Source organism: Dromiciops gliroides, chromosome X (assembly GCF_019393635.1).
Source record: "Dromiciops gliroides isolate mDroGli1 chromosome X, mDroGli1.pri, whole genome shotgun sequence".
NCBI classification, from domain to species: domain Eukaryota; kingdom Metazoa; phylum Chordata; class Mammalia; order Microbiotheria; family Microbiotheriidae; genus Dromiciops; species Dromiciops gliroides.
Window position 1 is genome coordinate 21,734,520 of NC_057867.1, and position 8,747 is coordinate 21,743,266.

The window sequence follows — 8,747 nt, forward strand, 5'->3', positions numbered from 1 at the left end:
GGAGTCAGGCAGCTTCGTTTCTCTACCTTAAGAAAGCTAAACCTCACATCTGAACCACGTTCAGACCATTCTCCTTAGACAGTACAGCCATGGGACAGAAAGCGAGCATTCCGAAAAATTCTCCTCTGGGGTGCATCCTAAGATTTTGGACTAAACTAGAACTTACAAATTTGAGAAAGAGATGCATGATCCATTTTTTTTTTGTAACTCGGCATGGCCATATTATCCACTAGGAAATGAAGGAAACTGGCCTGTACACGGCACCCTTAATTATAATACCATTTTGCAATTGGACAAGTTTTGCAAGCATGAAGGGAGATGGACAGAGACTCCATACATATCATCTTTTATGACTTTAAGCCAGAAGTCAAAAGAAAAGGATGAGGTCCCCTTGCCGGTTGAGAATCACCACAAGTCCAAGCAATTAGCTAACCCTTCGGGCCCCTCCTCTGAGACCCCAGCCCCCCCTGCTCCTCAAACTCATTCCCTACCTGTTTCTCATTTCACTACTTCTTCCCCGCCTGCTTCCATATCTGTGGGTCAACTACTGTCATATCACTCTATGACTGAGACCTCTCCTTGCCCACTGGCTGATCTCAGAACCAATTCCCTGTGCCCTCCACAGCCAAGCTCCGGCCACACTGGAAGTGGATGTCAGTATCCTTCTATTTTCCCTATCCTGCTGTACCCCATTCACAATCTAAGGGAACTCCAATACGTCCCCCATTTTCCTGTGCAGCTGATCCCATCTGCTTTACCTAATCTGCAGTTGCCTATGCCCATCTCCTTTTCCCCATCTCCACCCACGCTGCAGCCAAAGACCGTTTCCCCTCCCCCACCTACTCCACAGCCAAAGACTGTGTCCTGTCCTCTGTCTCAGCCTCCACCTGAGCTATCTCCCCAACTATTCCCCCAACTGGTTTCACCCAGGTCCATACTGAGGTCCTTACCAGCATCTCCCACTGCTTCCCTGCTTCCATTAAGGGAATTTCCCATTGGGAAGGGCACAACATTAAGGCATGTTCCTTTTTCCATAAGCAGTTTATCTCAGGTTAAAGAGAAATTGGGGAGTTACTCAGAGAACCCCACAAAGTTCAGAGATGGCTTTAAGTCTGTGACACTGGAGTTTGACCTTTCCTGGACCAATTTGCAAATTATTCTTGCCAACTGTTGTACCCCTGATGAGAAAAAACAGATTTGGGACCTGTCAGTACAAGTTGGGGATGAATACTCGCAGGTTGGAAATTGGGTTGGGGTCCCTGGATTTATCGCTGTCCCAGTTGTAGAACCGAGATGGCATTATGATAACAGGGAAGACAGGGCTCATAGAAATCACATGGTCACCTGCCTGGTTGAGGGAATGAGAAGGGGAGTTAAGAAACAAGTCAATTATGAAAAGGTGAAGGAGATAACACAGGGGTCTGATGAAAATCCTGCTGTCTTCATGAGCTGCTTAGCGGACACTCTGAAGAAATATACCAACCTAGACCCCCCAAAGAGATGTAGGAATAACTGTCCTCAATATTCATTTTATCAGCCAGTTTGCTCCTGACATTAGGAGAGAACTCCAGAAGTTAGACTGGGGTCCCCAGATCCCATCCTCACAACTCCTTGATATTGCTTTTAAGATTTTTAATAACAGGGACCTGGCAGTAGCCAAAGAGAGAGAAAAATGGCTCGTGCCCGCTCCATAGACCAAGCTTCTATAATAGCGGCAGCCAGTACCACATCTGCTACCAGCAGAACTCTGGGTGGCCGAGATTCTGGCAGCTGCAGTAAACCGGGACACAGAAGTGGGGGACACTGCACGAAGGTGAGGCCAGCTCTCCTACCTCTTTGTCCCCAGAGCAGCACCCAAGAGGCTGGTCTAGCGAAATCCCAGCACTCTGCAGCTTGGTCTCCTGGACAGCCCCTGGTCACTGACATGGCCAGGGCCAACCCCATGGCCAAACTGGACATAGGAGGCAAGCATAGGAATGATTCAGGGACGGCCTCTGTCTTACTCTCTCATTCAGGTCCTAGCATTCAGTCAAGGCACAAAGTAGGCTTTGATCTGATTACTTAACTCTGGTAAAGCAGGTCATGCCCTGTCCTGCATTCGGCCTTTCCAACTTCTACTGGGGAAAAAAAAAAAGCAGTCACACTTTACTCCTGATCTGATAAAGTCCCTTTTTGCTTTTGCTCTGGTTAGTTTTAATTTTTTTGTTTAAGTCTGTTCCATCTAGGTTCAAGGATTCTTGGCACATAGCCATTGTGCTTATGTGTTGCCTCCCATCCTCTGCACCCTCTGGGCCTCACAGCTCCTCAAACTCAGGACCAGGCCTTCTACATTTCTCTCCCCTCCCCCTACCTTGTGCCATGATTTCTTTGACCCCACTCAGCATGAAGCAGTTTCAGAAGATTCTTCGTCCCCTTTCCTTATACATGGTAGGGAAATGTTGTGGGCCCAATGTACCCCAGAAGCCCTCTGGGGCACATCAAGGATTCTTCTCCTTGAGAAACTAAACCAGAGGACAGATAGCGAGATAGAGAGATAAGTGGAACCAGATTGGACTGAGCTAGCTTTGGTACCTCCACCCTTCATTCTGATCTCCCTAACCCCTGGGGAGATAAGTTTGGGTGTGGCTGCAGCCTTTGTGTGCTGAAGAGAGAGATGGCTTGAGAGATCCATAGCCACCCCTCGCCCAATTCCTCTAGTCACCACCAGTGGGGGATTGTCCTCCCTCACTAAAGGAACTTTCCACAGTCAAATGGTCACCACCACCCTCATCAGTCCTCTATAAAATAACCTGCCAGTCTCCTGCTGGAGGAGATTGGTACCTCTGAGCCACATGCTTTGTGCCTATCTCCCCATGAGAAGTCCAAGGATTTCTTTCATGGTTTCCCTTCCACACCTTCATTTCCCTTGACCCTAAATAAACTACCATCTCATCCTAACTGCTTTTGTGTGCAAGAGGGTGTAATTCTTTAAAGAGGAATTCCTAAGAGCCCCTACCCCTAACCCCAAACCCATACCCCATTTCCCCCATAACATCTAGGATTAGGGTATAGCCCCTATTAGTGAATATCAGGGATCCTGAGGCTTAGGGAAATGAAAACATCCATGTGACATAAGAAAAAGTACCTAATAATGAACTGACTGAGTTTTCATTGGCCATATGTTGGAAACATGCCCACTGCTTGTTTAGGGGAACTAAAGATTAGTGATATAAAGGTCCTTTGTGAATTCTCAAATTAGCTAACAGTTCCACCATGAAAATGCCTTCAGTAGCCAAAGAACCCAAGATTTTACATGTAGTATAAAATTTAAATCATATATTACATGAAAAACTGAGATTGAAGCAACCTGATGTTCTCTTGTTTCTGCGCACTTCACTCAGCATCAGTTCATTTAAGTCAGTCAATATTAGTTTTGAATGAAATTTATGAAATAAATATCAAAAGTTTAACTGATAACTGAGTACTCTGAAATTATACATGGAGGATAATATTTCACAAGTGTGTAGGACTAGTAAAAACACTAAAAGTGTAACATCTGCATGAGACACAATACAAAGATGTTAATTGTATAATATTTTCCTTTCTGGTCTCAAAGGCTCTCATGTTAGAAAAGGCTCCCCAAAGCCAGAAAAAAAAGAACTGAGTAATTTGGATGCGGATTGAACCATACTATTTCTTTTGGTTTTGGTGCTGTTGTTTTTCTTTTTTGAGATTTTTCCTTTTTGATCTAATTCTTCTCTTATAACAAGACTAATGCCGAAATATAATGTTATTGTACATATATAACCAATATCAGATTACCTGCTCTCTTAGGGAGGGGGACAAGGGAGGGGAGGGAAGGAGAAAAATTGCAAATCAGAAATCTTATAAAAACAAATGTTGAAAACTATCTCTACACGTACCTGGAAAATAATTAAATACATTTATAATTTAAAAAAAAATAACAATAATTCTAATGCAATATTCCTTATGTCCACAAGATGGCACCAAAATGCTAAACTCTGCAATATCGACTTTGGCCACACGATGGCACCAAAGACCATCCTATAATATTTCTATTACCCACCAGATGGCAGCAAAAGACTGAGTTATAATTTTTAGTGGTCCTAAATTGACCAAAAACCCATTTACTAAAAGCCTACTACGTGCTCCACTCTGCTCTAGGGGCTAGTATTCAAAGATCGAAATCAAATAGTCCCTGACATCAAGCTGATGTCACGACTTGCACTGAATAGGATTTAAGTGAGAGAGGGCTGTGCAAAGTCACCAACCTCACTCTCTCATCCAGAGCCATCTGGGTCCAGTGGCAAGATATATATATATATATCAGGACAACTGCCCTGGATGTTTAAGGCAATTGTGGTTAAGAGACTTTCCAGGGGTCACATAATTGTCTGAGTTGAAATTGCAACTTCCAACTTTAGGCCATTGTGCCAACTAGCTGCCCCAAGAAATAGAATAGTGGATCAGTGGAATAGGTTACATACACAAAACATTGTGTTAAATGACTATAGTCATCTACTCTCTAATAAACCCAAACACTCCAGCTTCTGGGTTAAGAACTCACTGTTTGATAAAAACCTCTGGGAAAACTGGAGAATAGAATAGCAGAGACTGGACACAGACCAACATAGCAAACCATATACCAAGACAAGGTATAAATGGGTACATGATTTAGACATAAAGGGTGATACCATAAGCAAAATGGGAGAGCAAGAATTAGTTTACCTGTCAGATATATATAAAGGAAGAATTTATGAGCAAAAAAGAGATTGAGAACACTGTGAAATACATAATGCAGATTTTTTGATAATTTTTATTACATTAAATTAAAATGTTATTGCAAAAAGAAAACCAAGACAACCAAGATTAGAAGTAAAGCAGAAGGGGGCAGCTAGGTGGTGCAGTGGATAAAGCACTGGCCTGGGGTTCAGGAGTACCTGAGTTCAAAACCAGCCTCAGACACTTGACACTTACTAGCTGTGTGACCCTGGGCAAGTGACATAATTCCCATTGCCCCGCCGAAGAAGAAGAAGTAAAGCAGAACCCTGGAAAATCATTTTTACATGTAGTGTTTCTGAGGAAGGCCTTATTTCTGAAATATATAGAGAACTGAGTCAAATTTATAAGAAAACAAGTCATTCTCCGAATTGAGAAATGGTCAAAGAACATGACCAGGTACCTTTCAGATGAAGAATTAAAGCTATCTATAGTCACCTGAAGAAATGCTCTATATCAATACTGATTCGAGAAGTGGATATAAAAGAAACTCTGGGTCACCATGTCATACCTGTAAGATTGTCTAATATGACACAAAAACATAATGATAAATGATGGAGAAGATGTGAGAAAAGTGGAACACTGATACATTGCTGGTGGAGTTGTGACCTGATCCAACCATTCTGGAGAACAATTTGGAACTGTGCCCAAAGGGCTAGAAAACAGGGCATACCATTTGATCCAGCAATAACACTGCTAAGTCTGTATCCCAAAGAGACCTTAAAAATGGAAAAGGACCCAAAAGTAAAAATATTTATAACAGTTCTTTTTACGGTGGTAAAGAATTGGAGATTGAGGAACTACCTATCAATTGGGGAATGGCTAAACAAGTTGGAGTATATTAAGGTTATGGAATACTATTGTTCTGTAGGAAATGATGAGTAGGCAGATTTCAGAAACAGCTGGAAAAACTTTGATGAACTGATACTGAATGAAGTGAGCAGAACCAAGAGAATATTGTACATGGGGCAGCTAGGGGGTGCAGTGGATAAAGCAGTGGACTTGAATTCAGGAGTTTATGAGTTCAAATCCGGCTTCAGACACTTGACACTTACTAGCTGTGTGACCCTGGGCAAGTCACTTAATCCTCATTGCCCCACAAAACAAAACAAAATTGTACAGAGGAACATGATGCGATAATCAACTAAGATAAACTAGCTCTTTTCAGCAATACGCTGATCAAAGCCAATTCCAAAAATTCTATCCACATGTGGAGAAAATATTATGGCGTCTGAATGCAGGTCAAAGCATAATATTTTTGCTTTTTCATTGGTTTTTTTTCCTTTCTCATGGGTTTTCCCTTTTGTTCTGATTCTTCCTTCACAACATAACTAACGTGGGAACTTGTTTAACATAGTTGTATGTTTATAACCTATATCAGATTTCTTGCTTTCTTTGGGAGAGGCTGGGGGAGGGAGGGAGGGAGAAAGGGAGAAACATTTTCAATTCAAAATCTTGTAAAATGAATGTTGAAATTATCTTTACATTTTGTTGGAGAAATAAAATACCGTTAAATAGAAAAGAGATATTTTTGCCACTGAAGCCTCTTCTAACAACCTGGCACAAAAGAGATACTCAGAGGCTTCTTGCTGACTGACACTGTCCAAAGAAAACCTGCTCCTGACTATAGGGGCTGCAAGGCCAACACTGATTGTATGTTAGAATCAGAGAGAAGAAAAATCATAGTAACGAGCATATACATGAAAGAGTTGGGAGAATTGCGAACAACATTCCAAGGCTCAAAAACTTGAGGAAGACTAAACTTGATGATCAAGAAAATCTGAGTCGAGCACTTCATTGTTGATTAGATTTAAATTCAAATTACTTTAGAACATGTACATTTGTTGAACACCTTCTGAATGTTCTGCATAATGTTAGACTGTGCAGAGGAAGAAGAAGGAGGTAGGGTGTAGATTAGGGGGAACAGCACCCCTGGGGCAAGTTCAAGAACTAGATAGGCTGCTTTGTTCTTCTCCTTAGTATTTCCCCTTATTTCCTTTTAATCATGAAGCATTTTTCCACCAAATTAGACACCCCTTCTGGATAATAACATTGAATAGATGAACATGGATTTGTGGGGTTCCGAAAGTGGAAGTGGGGGTTGGCAACAGAGTTATGCACTATAGCACTTAGCACATTTCTTTGCACATACCAATTACTTAACAAATGCTTTTTCATTCATTAACCCAATAATGGCTGGGAGGAGAGAGCTCCCCTTGAATAGATGTCGGGTTTGGGGCTGAGTGATCCAGAGCCTCCAGCAATTTCTCCTTGGAAAAAAATCTAAAGGAAGTGTCAAAAACATCATGAAAATGCAAGTGGGATGAGAACTTGAGAAGATGGAGTCACCATGGCAACCCTCTCTGTGACTATTTAGCAGATTAGAGGAATAGTGCTTGGTAATTTTCCTTGTGGACATGCTCTGATTGCTTGAGGTTTCTCAACTGTTACAGACGGGGGGGTGGGGTGGAGTGGAAGTTCCTTTCAAAGGCAGTTGAGGGGGGGCAGTATGTGCCAGACAAGTCAATTCATCACCAGCACCTTGTCCAGCATCTCCCCGCAGACCCTGATGGAGACCAACCTGCGCTCTGCACCCATAGTGTTGGAAAGAAATCCCCCCAAGCCACAAGACCTACTTCTAGTCTATTGGCATTGGAAGTGCATCACAACCTGCCCCCATTCCTGCATCTGCCATACACCCTACATTCTCCCTCCCCCCACATAGTCGAGGATCCCTCCTCCTTGCTGCTCTTGCACAAGACACTCCACCTCCCAACTCTGCCCATTTTCTCAGGGCAACTCTTGCCTGCAGGGCTCTCCCTCCTCATCTCTGCCTTCTGCTTTCCCTGACTTCTTTCAGGTCCCATTTACAATCCCACCTTCTACAAGAAGCCTTTCCCAGATCTAGCTCCTGGACCTTTGTTCTCTTTATTATTTCCAATTCATCCTGTATATGGTCTGTTTGAACTTCAGTTGTTTGTATGTTGCCTCCCCTGTAGCCTGTGAGGTCCTTAAGAAAAGTTATTTTCTGGCTTTTCTTTTCCTTCCTTTGTGCATGGCACTCAGTAGGCATTTGATCAATGCTTATTGACTGAAAAACTTAAACACCATAGTATTCTTCATCTGCAATTGGCAGGAATTTTAGCCTCTTTATAATACAGTCCATCCTATCTCCTCCCCAGCTTATTAAGGTCTTTCTCATCACACACCCCTTGTCTTACTCGACTCCCCCATCTCACACTGGTACTACCAGGTATAGCTGCTATTCCACCAAGCGTACTGACAATAGTTGAAGAACACTCCCTCCTGTGTTTCCCCTTCACAATTAGCCAGTAATCTTCCTTTCTAGCCAAGGCATTGATATGACACAGCAAGAACACCAGTCACAAAACATTTACCCAAAGCTATCGATATGCACTTGAGCACCTGAAGCCTCATACCCTTTCTATGTGGAATGTTTCTTCTTGATCTGAAAGGTTTTCTCTTTTGCTTTTCAGGGTTCCTGGTTTTGCCCCCTTGCACTCTTTAGTGCAGACTGTTTGAAGGCTAACCTGGGCACAATGTTACAACGGAAGGAAATATAATCTTCCAGACTTGGAACTCTATTCATCAATCAATCAACCATTTTAAGTCCCTACTATGTGCCAGGACCTGTGCTAACCTCTTTTGCAAATATTATCCCACTTAATCCTCACAAAAACCCTGTGAGGCAGATGATATTCTCTCCCATTTCACAAAGATTCACACAGGTGAATCCACTTGTTCAGTATCACACGACTAGCAAGTTCCTGATTTCGTCCTGATTCCAGGCCCAGCACTCCAGAGGCATATTGAAGTCTCCTGTCACTGCTCTGTTACTGTCTGTGTCTTCTGCCATGTCAGTTAATGTTTCCTTTATGAATTGGAATGTTGAGGCACTGGGAGTGTAAAAGTTTATTACTGATATTTGCCTACTGTTTGCGGTTGCT